The sequence below is a fragment of the Pseudonaja textilis genome, chromosome 1 (genome assembly GCF_049901715.1).
Source record: "Pseudonaja textilis isolate UNSWEBS1 chromosome 1, rPseTex1.2, whole genome shotgun sequence".
NCBI classification, from domain to species: Eukaryota; Metazoa; Chordata; class Lepidosauria; order Squamata; family Elapidae; genus Pseudonaja; species Pseudonaja textilis.
The window spans coordinates 231734806-231745782 of NC_141990.1; the positions used below are offsets into that span (position 1 = coordinate 231734806).

The window sequence follows — 10977 nt, forward strand, 5'->3', positions numbered from 1 at the left end:
GCTATATGCACACAACAAAACAGCTTTATTTGGGAAGCTTTCAAGGGGACAAATGACCCTGCCTTGACTAAGTCTTAATGTGACAGGTTTTGCAAATCCAGCCACTGAAACTTGTAAATCATGGCAGTATTGTGTGCAAATCCAGCAGTTACGGAGATACTGCTAGAACAGAGGTCTCCAAACTTGGCAACTTTAAGACTTGTGGACTTCAACTCCCAGAGTTGAAGTCTACAAGTCTTAAAGTTGCCAAGTTTGGGAACCCCTGTGCTAGAATGTCAGGTGTGAGTTCATTACTGGGGCAGAAAAGTGGGCCTGCATCCTCCATGTGAAGCCCATCAGAATCAGGCCTTCTCAATAATGGTCCCTGTATTATGAAATACTGTCTTCCTGGAGGTGTGATCTCCTTCCATTCAGGAAGGAGCCCTCAAAACAGTTCTTTGGCTGGCATTGCCAAATCCAGGAACCTTCATATTCCAGGACAGCCACATGCAAGCAAACTGTCATATGCAAGCTTAAAAAGAGTTAACTCTCCCAACTTCCCCAAAAGTAAATCTAGGGCATTTATTGAAAATTTGTGAAAGTCATATGCTTCTCTGGGGAAAAAAAAACAGGAGGGAACTTTTTTCCCATTATACACTATTGACTTATAGGAGTTTCAGTATGATCCTTGAAACATAAAAATATTTAAAAGCGGTAGAGATAGGAGCTTGCTTAAAAGTGGGGAAATGGAAGTAGCCATAAACCCACCTCCTTTGAACTCTTTCAGAGTCATCTTTAGCTCTGATCTTAGTTTCTGGGTTCTAAATGGTTATCTATTAGTTTACCACTACATGCACACCAGTGGTGGAATTCAATTTTTTTTTACTACTGGTTCTGTGGGTGTGGCTTGGTGAGTATGGCAGGGAAAGGATACTGTAAAATCTCCAGTCAGAGGTGGTATTTGCTGGTTCTCCAAGCTACTCAAAATGTCCGCTACTGAGTCTCCAGAACTGGTCAGAACCTGCTGAATGCCACCTCTGGTGCATACACTTTGCATGCGCACATGCACCAAACACGCACTTTGTGCAGGCGCAGAGACGTTCCAACTCACCTCCTGCAAGCCTGCACTCTCCCAGTTGCTTCAGCAGCTGCCGCGCATCACTCTTCTGTGCGGCGCAAAGCAGCTGCGCTTCAAAAACAGAAGATATAGGTGAGTATGGGAGCCCGTTGGGCAGGTGGGCCCAATAGCACAGCGGCAGAGAGAACCGGTTCAGTCTCTGCTGCTCATCACCAATACCAGCTGGGAAGAACTGGGCCAAACCGGTAGCTACCACCACTGGCTTCTCCTTAAATAAAATCATTATAACTGAAGGTGTGAAATTACTGTTAAGAGTTCCCAAAATTCTGTATTTATCCCAGAGTTGCATTGCAGATACCATCCTGAAGTCTGGATAATTTGTGGGACAACAGCTTGAATAAGGCCTATTACTTTTTCAGCAGCATGGCATTAACATCACACATGGAAAGATACATATATAGCAGGGGTGTTAAACTTCCAGCCCATGGGCTGGATGTGTCATGCGCTGGCCACGCCAACTAATGGTTTAGTGAAGGGGGGAAAAGTTGCAATACATCATGTGATGACATGTTGTCATGAGTTTGACATCCCTGATAATCAAAAAGGAAGGAAAATCAAAAAGGAAGGAAAATCAAAAAGGAAGACATATTAAAAATGGATTCATCATTGTAGGAAGAGAAATATAACAGACTGGGAAGAATGTAGTTTTAAATCTAGTCTTCCTTTTTCCAAATAAGGAAAATTATGAGTTATCAATCCCTGTCATTCCATACATCGAATTCTACATTCTCTCTTCTGGCATATCCCCAGCTGCCTCCTCCAAACATGCTGTTAATGTAAGATAATTCTAGCTGCTGCATTCACATGTCACGTCCAAATACATCTTTGAGATTATTATGATTTTTTTAAAAAACTGCCTAAAGAACAGGATTAGTCCTGCTATCAAATACAACATTTCAGAGCCACATTATATAATTTGATCATGGTTCAGTCTCTTTGTATATAACTAAAGCCTTTACGGAATAGAAGGTGCTGAACAGACCAAAACTGCATTGCAGAGAAAAAAAAAAATACATGATCCTGCAGCTCAATGCAATCCATGCACCGCACATACTAATCTCTGCATATACTGTACAACCATCTTTGTCTTGAGCCTTTTTGAATCAATGGGCAATTCATACAAGTTGATACAGATACTGTCCAAACCAGCTTTAGTGGAGGATGCAGCAGTCTCAAAGATAGCAGTAAAACCAGTAACTTGCCCAAGAATTGGCACATTTAGATAGAGATGGTATCTGAATTACAAAACACAAAGCTGCTCTTTGTTCTTACCTGTTAGGATTTCAGCAATCACCCTAATTAAATCATGATTCTCCAGCCAAACTTCAAAAAACTTCAAAGGATTTATTAGGGGCGACATACTAGCGCTGCCTTGTATGAAGCCAACTTTTAAAGGACGTTTTTCCAACTCTCATCCTAGATTCTCAACTTCTAACCATTTTTCATCCCATACTCTTATCCCATAAGATGTATCAACCTCAACATAACAATCTCATATATCTTCAACATCTCTTTCTCTGCACCACCACTATTGAACACACATACATGTTTTCCCTTCTACATACTCAAAATAAGATGTGATTTTTTTCCTGCCCTAAGTCGCTTGTAATTAGTTTCCAGCCATACTTCTAAACACCTTGCTGACTTTCTAGTCTTCTCCCAAACAGATGATGGTGGCTGGGGAGAGAAGTTCTCCCCTTCATTTCTTCCTGGATAGCTAGGACACAATACTTGGACAGGCCAACAGGTAGGCCAAAATGGGAAAAACTGGAAGGAAAAAGAAGAAAAATGAGGATGGACTTAATTGCAGCAGTGATTCTTCTTTCCCCCTTTTGTCTGTCCACATTACCATTTTATATTCTTTGTATCTTCATCAGGCCTTGAAGGTCTTGCCCACAAGCATTGGGGCAGAAGGAACTCAACAATGTAGTATGCTAATGTGTGGGAGAGTATTCCCCCGGGGGGGCCAGGAATTTTTATTATAGTTGTTTTTTGTTAAGTGTTTTTATTGTTTGTGAGTCATCCAGGGCTGTAGTTCATAATATGGGTGGCTACACAAATCCTTAAATAAATCTGATTCTCATTCAGCCACTCCTGATGCATCATTGCAGTATGCTGCAAACTCTCAGAGAGGCAAACTCTGAGAAGAAACCCGCTCATCAATATGTACAAACACAGGCTCCTTTGTTCACAATGGAGGTGGAGATCAGTTTCTAAGAATAAGTGCAGTGAAACCCTTCAAGTATTAAGACTACAAAATAAAGGTTTCAAGACAATAAATGGCTTGGTTGGTCTACACATATACGCCAATGAAACAGCACTTCCTGTCACAAAGAAAGTAAAATGCTAATACAAAATAGTCAAGTTGCCTAAAATAGTTCCTCCTTCTCAAACAGCAGGTCTTAACAGTGCAACATAAAAAGGAAGTATGAGAAATTAGAGATCTAAGAATCAGCATTTTCTATTGGAAAAATAATGTGGCATGGTGGTAAATCATACAAGTGTTTACAGCAGCTCCTGTTCAGCCTCCCTCAGAACTGCCTACACCCCCTCAGTATATCTACCTACAATCTCCTTATGAGGTTTAGTTGCCTCCTTCATGGTCTATTCTTTTCACTTAATATTTAGGAATACTGTAACTGGTTATATGAAGTACAATCCAAAAGGGAAATTCTACACGTACAATCAGAAAATTGGAGAATATAAATCTGAAGTTAGAGAATAAGCAATGTTATTTCTGAAGATGACGGATGGTGCAATATGGAAACTTTCTCATAAAATTCCCCTTAGAAATATAGAGACCAAAGTACAAGTCCAAATTTTAAATCTAGCCCCGCTAGTTTTTTTATTCAGATTCCCTAATCTAAAACCCTGTAAAGACCTTTCTATTCTCTCAGAACTTCAGCTTGTCCTTTTCAAGGTGCACATTTTTTTTTGGCTTGTTTGGCATTGACTGCCAAATAGCTCAATATAAAAAAAATCAGGGTTAAGTAAGCCATGGCTGAATGTGCTGCTATGTGAACCTATTCATATGCTACAGATAATACTAGCACCCAACAAACACTTTTAATATGATCGTTCCTTGAAGCCTTTTTCTGTTAATATATGTGGCATTTTATTTGATTTTTAATAAATATTTAACAGTTCTGCCATGCAATGTATGCAGGGAACCAAACTTAATTTGTTCTCTGCATTTGTGATCTGTTTTATCAGTTATTAGCTTTCATTTGTTGCTCAAATATTCCCCCTCTGCTTGGCTTCCTTGAAAATGAAACATTGTGCAACACTCAGCAAAACTAGAGTATATAGTGGAAACCAACACAATTTAGGCAAAACACATTACTTCTGCATTATCTGACTTTTAAAAGATTTAGAAAACCAATTTTTCCTCTAGCAAGCACAACACTTCAAAATAGAAAAATCAGTCGAATGCATAAATGTGAACCTTGCTTTCTGAAATACTAAAGGTGACAATGAATCTTAGCATAAGTTAGTAAATTAACAACTATCCTATCAAACATTAAATACTGTTCTGTAACCTTTAGAACAGTTTCCCAACCTTGGCCACTTGAAGACGTGTGGACTTCAATACCCAGAATTCCTCAGCCATCATGAAGAACTGTTTTAAAGCATGCTATGTATTTCTTTGTTCTATAAGTATGTCTGGAGCCAGTCATTAACATTTTAAAAGAATCTCGGTTATGCAGTTGCATGGGAAATTGATTATATTCTTGAACAAATCATACATCTAGGCATATTCTAAAATCCAATTCCTTTATTCACTGGGTCACATCATTTGAGGGATTTATGGAACTATAATAAGGAAGAAGGTAACCTCACTTGGGGGGATTACTATATTGTAAGGCTGGTGCTATGGCAGAGAAGCCCTGCCTCCTAGAATCAGCCAAGTGTAAGTCCTTGGCAGATGGCACCTGAAACATATACCCTGTGTGGGTGAATGTAACTGGGGACAGCTGGCTCCTCAGATAACTGGTTCCATGTATGATGTTCATATACTATCAGCTGCAATTCAGGAAAAACTTCGTAGGTTTTTTTTTTTTAAATTAGTTGACAAGTAGATGACAGTCAGCAATCACAGATAAGACCGAAGTGTTCAATTTGAAATCTGGAATTAAGAAAAATGATGTGGCTCAAAAACCAAAAAAAGAATCTCAAAACTAAGAATATGTGCTAATGTGATAATACAACAAGTTCTGGAGATGAAGTAGAAAGAAACATCTGGTTTGAAATTGCTGATAGATCAATGACAAATCAATCATTACTTCAATCTAATTCAGCTCACTGGGTTGCTAGAAAGGGATTTTTTTGTTTTATTTTAGGGATGAATATTCTCATAATGTCCAAGATGTCATTATTTTCTCCTTTTGAACAATGCTATTAGGAACTTGCTCTGTGCTGTGCAAAAATAAACTGGAAAGGAAAAGCTAAAAAAAATCAAGTTATTATCTGATTGTTCACAGAGAGAAATCAGGAACTTTATGTGCATTTCATCGCTTCATTTCTATGAGGTACTTAGGGCAAGGATGTAAGATAACCTTGAATAACCTTGTTCAAAGAGTATTAACTAAGAGTACTAACCTGCCATCTTCTACAAAATTTACCACTACCTCATGGCTGCACAGCTATCATGTAGTTGGTTGACAACATTTTGTGTTAGATCCTAAACCAGTACATGTCACAATAAGTAAAGAGCAGATGATCAAGGAGATGTTATTATACATCTGAACTGACAACACCAATAAAAGCAAAAAGAAAATGCAGAGGAGCAAAATGCCAAAACTGACCCTTTGGGTAAGCACAGGTGTTTTTTAGGAATTCAATAGATTACGAAAGATCTGAAATAAAACAAAAAAAGAAAAGTGCCAATTTTATACAAGGACTTCAGAATGCCCAGTCTCCAAGATGGACTAAAAAGCATGGTGCCTTTGACTCCAGTTCAACTAAGGGTGCTTTATACAGATGTATTGATGCAGATTTCTTGGTAACAATACAGAAGACTTCTGAGATCCCTCCCCCCATTTCTTTGACTAGCCTATAACTTTGGACATTCCAGGATGCCTCTCTCCAAGTACAGACCAGGAATTGATCTGTGAAGATCAACTAGAGCCTGATTTCTATTGAGGCCACGATGCACTATTAAGATCAGAATAATGTATACATTGAACACTAAAGTTCAGCTAGCCAAGACAATCTGACTGCGGTGCTCCAGTCTTGCATCCTCCAGATGTACCGAACTGTGATTTCATAAGTTCCCAACTCACAACCCTTTCATTCTGATAATGTAATCAGGGACAATATCTAAGTCTGTTCTGTAAAGAGAACGTTAAATGGAAAGAAAGCTAAATGAGTACTAAATCCAAAGGTGTATGAGCAAATTTGACACACTAATCTGCTCACTGGCTACACTATGTACTGCCTATATCTTGCTGTTTCTAATATGAAGACATAAATGAATAAGCAAGCTGTTTTATCAGACCAGGCAAGACTGCAATTTCCATGTTAATGTGAGAAGAGGGGGGTGGGGAGAACATACTATGTTTTCTTCCAAGATAGTGGAGACTACATCAAAAGGGAGAAGATTAAAGGATAGATTACTTCTGTAAGCAGGACACATTGTAAACTTTTTAGCTGGTCAGTTTTGACAAAGCTCCACTATAGAAAACGTCAGTCTTTTATTTTAAAATGTGTCATCTTAAAAGTATCATTCAGGCAGTTTCAAATACCCTGTAGTGTGATGTCTACAGGTAGAGAAATATCCATTTTTTTAAAATGGGCTTAAACTTTTCTCCATCACTAAAGGCTTCAGGATTAGTGAATGCATATTTAAACTAAACTCCACCCCTGAAAGGTTTAAACAGGGACAAGCAAGAGTCCTGCTATCAAAGGACATAAAACACACTTTAGATTGTGGCTAGATAACTAAGAAGCTATCTCTGTGAAGTCCCAGGACAGCTTAAGCTCCAAACTTATATGTTCCCTTGGCAGTAAGCCCCAGTGAACTTTGGATATAGTGCTGAGTAAATGCTACAATCAGACTTTCAATCACTGCAGGATGAAGCAGCAGAAACTGGCAAGGTTTTTATACCCCCTACCCATTTCAGCCTCCATGTTTCTCCTCCTCCTCCTCCATCACCAAGCACTTTTTGATGTTCTTTTCTGTCCACATCTCCCAATGGAAAACATAAAAAAAAAAAATCTGGCAAAGCCACAAATATAAATTAGCATGGAAAGTAGCCCTTCAAATATGGGGCCAACTACAGTACAACTCTTACTATTTATCCTCTTTCTGGTTGGGAATGATGAGGTGGCAGAGCAATTTAGTGGGAGGTCACCAGCTGGGAGAAGACTGGAGGAATAACACCAGGAGGATAATATTCTTGGGAAGCCAAGGAAACTCCTGGCTTCCTATGGTTTGGGGACAAAGCCCCATTCAAACTTTCCAGTTTCTCCAAGGAAGCCGCGCATTTGCTGACAAGGAAGCGGGGATGTAGTAAAGGACAGAGACCCTGCCGGCCTCCAGGGCAAGGATGGGCATGATGCAACAGATACGGTGGGAGGAGGGGATTTCTCCGGCGGAGTTCCGACAGAATACGCCCTTCCTCACGCCGTACGGGATTAACTGGGCAGTTCATCGCGGGCACCAGCCTTCAATCCGGCCGCTTCATCCCGCAAGCCTGCAGGAGGGAAGAAGACGCGAGCGAGTAATGTGAGTGGGCGAGCCCCGCCGGCTTGCAAGTCAACGCGCTGCAACGGGCGCAGGAGGGGGGCTGCAACCAACCCCTTCCTGCGCTCGGAAACCGCGACTACCGTAGACCGGATCGGAGGAACAATTTCAGGCACTCGGCCACCCGTCCTTGCGCCGAACGTGGGAACTCTGCACACAACGCCGAGCCTGCCCAGGAAAGCCCATCTGCATCAACGAGCAAACCAGAAAGGAAGGGGCGGCGGGGGTGGGAGAGAAAGGCGGCAGCAACACTCACCGAGCGACCGAGCCTTTGCGGTCCCTGCTTCTTGCCCGCCTCTGCCTGGAAACTCCCGAGAAACCGCCAGTCCTCCGGCTTAGCTGCCTCTTGGCTTCCCCTCCCTCCGCTCCGGCTTTTCCTTCAAGTGGTACAGACCAGGATGTCCGTGGAGGTTTCTTCCCCCCCCGCCCCCCCGCTCCCCTCTCCCTTTCAGCTCCAGCTCAAGCGCCGCCTTTGGTGGCTGGCGGGAATCGCAGCACCTTTTGCTGATGGCTCTCCCGGTTTACTCACGAAAGTTCGCGCGCCTCAGAGAGCTCGCGTGAAGCCGACCGCGTCAGAGCTCGCCCTCGCCGCGCTCACACGCCTCTCTTCGCTCCGGCTCCAGTCACGGCACGCGCCTCCTGAGGTGAGGTCAGAGGCGGCTCCCTGCCCACCCAGCAGCGCACAATGCATCCAGGCGGAAAAAGTAGTCGAGCTCTAATAAAGGAAGCGTAGCAATCCGGCCTTGGCTAGCTCTGGCTAGAGATTGAGATATCTATATCTATATGGAGGGGGGGGGGGGTGTTAAAAAAAATCATACAAATCAATCATGCAAGAGCCACATGAAAGTGAAGTCCCTTTGCAATTGACGGATAGTTCTGCGGGATTAAAAATACACAGGATCAAGTTGCATTTATTAATCCATGATACTTACATTTGTCTGTCTGTCTGTCTGTCTGTCTAGTCTATCCAAAGCTTCACTTTCCATAGCAGTCATTCGCCCCTTTCATTGTTTTTACTTTTAATTCCATTTACTTCACTTGCATTTTTAAAAACACCAGTAAAGCCAGCCTATATTTTCTCTGCTGCTTTGAATCTCAACCCATTCCCCGCTTCATGTTCTTTCCAGATATCTTTTTCTCAATACATGTGTTATGTCTTTCCTTCATTTGTTGTGGCTTTCATTCTCCTAGTCTTCCACATTCTCTTTCAGCAATTCATTCCATCAAGGTTGTCATTCTTTCCAATGGTGTCATCTGACACACTTAAGTATTTTTGTTCACTCTGTTCCCGGAAGCTTCCATATGTTTATTCTTCATATACTTTTCTCATTCTGCTAAAAGATAAATGTATCTTCTAAAACTCTTTAACACAGAACACATACTTCGTCTTTGTAAAATCATTGTAGTTTTTATTCTAGTTCCTTTTATTTATTTTTTGTCCATTTCCCCCCTCAATAATCATTCCACTGTCAAAAATAAGTCCCATGTTCAGAACAAGATGATAAAAATTTTATAAAATTTGGGATCTATTCTGTCAATGGTTAGACAATAAAACATGGTAATGAAATATATAGATTCTTAGAAAATAATAAATATATAAAGATGTATTCTTTTCTTATTATATCTACAAAATGATTGTAGGATAGATTTGAGATGATAATATGAACTGTTATAAAACAAATTAAGTAAAATATGGATTATTTCGTAAAACATGAATAAATAAAAGTATAGTCAAATGATTGATTAACAGTGATATTAATGTATTTAATATTTGATTGAAAATATGAGTATACAATGTAATTGTAATTGAAGACTACAAAATGGAAGCACAAAACAATGGAAGATGGCTTGATGTTTTTATGTTCTGTTTGTCTATGTTTGTCTTAAAAACCAATAAATTTTTTTTTTTTAAAAGGTGGTCATTCTTTCCAATGGTGTCATTTGACACACTTATTTTTGTTCACTCTGTTCCCAGAAGCTTCCATATATTCATTCTTTATATACTTTTCTCATTCTGCTAAAAGATAAATCTATCTTCTAAAACTCTTTAACGCAGAACACATACTTCGTCTTTGTAAAATCATTGTAGTTTTTATTCTAGTTCCTTTTATTTTTTTTATGTCCATTTTTCCCCTCAATAATCATACCACTGTCAAAAATAAGTCCCATGTTCAGAATTTCTCATCACTCTGGTGTCCTTAGCTAATTCTCTTAGTCTTTTAGCAATGGCAATAGTCCTTTACAGCCCTCTCTAAGCGGTTTTACAGAGTCAGCATATTGCCCCCAACAATCTGGGTCCTCATTTTACCACCTTGGAAGGATAGAAGGCTAAGTCAACCTTGATATTTGAACTGCTAAATTGCAGGCAGCTGGTAGTCAGCAGAAGTGGCCTGCAGTACTGCACTCTAACCACTGCACCACCAAGGCTCATCTTTTTTTTATCATAATGTATCAGATCAGTCATAGTTTTAGATTCACTTTTTGACCATGTGAAGTGAATTATGCTTAATCCATTAACTAAAAATGAATATAAGTTTTTCTGAGCAGATATTCACACCAAATAATATTTCTAGATCTATGAATGATCCAAATATAATTCACTGCTGATGAAGCTTGCTCTCAAAGAGACTGGTGTTTTACCACAACAACTATTACCAACTTAAAAAGGTTCTTTCCTCCACACCCACAACAATCTAGATGCTAACTTGTCATGTTTTCTGACATATGTTTCAAAATAAAACCAACATAATTGCATAATTAAACCAACATGTTCCTTACGTGTATTAATCAACTACATTCCAGAGGTCGGGACCAATTTCATTAAAATACGATATCACTTCCTTCTCCCTCCTTTGTTTCACAAACACATAACATACCTATTTTTCTTTTATTTAATTATGCTCTTTTATCATTTCCTATTCCTACGTTACACATCACAATCTTCCTCATCAGACAAGCCCTTAGATAACAGCCTCCATCACCAATCGTGTTTCAAATGACAGTTTTTAGTAAGATAGAAAGGATGTTGACTAAATTATTAGCCTTAACTATACCTCTTGTCACAAGCAACCAATCTTGCAAATGGTAGGTTTGGCACATTCTGGCCAATATTCTA

The 10977-nt window shown here is 39.9% G+C and overlaps 1 protein-coding gene across 5 annotated transcripts in view; it reads right to left on the reverse strand.

Moving 5' to 3' along the window:
* Positions 1–9762, reverse strand: part of SLC25A22 (solute carrier family 25 member 22) — a 65941-nt gene extending 56179 nt beyond the window's left edge. The window contains exons 1-2 of one of the 5 annotated variants that reach the window (XM_087920966.1): positions 8119–9762; positions 1091–1163 (exon numbers count right to left, since the gene is read on the reverse strand). The gene's annotated coding sequence lies outside the window, so the exon portion shown is untranslated. Of the gene's footprint in view, positions 1–1090; positions 1169–7410; positions 7673–8118 lie in introns of those variants that run through there. The other 4 variants (XM_087920970.1, XM_087920972.1, XM_026706618.2 and 1 more) reach the window with 4 other exon arrangements.
* Between the last annotated feature and the right edge of the window lie 1215 nt (positions 9763–10977).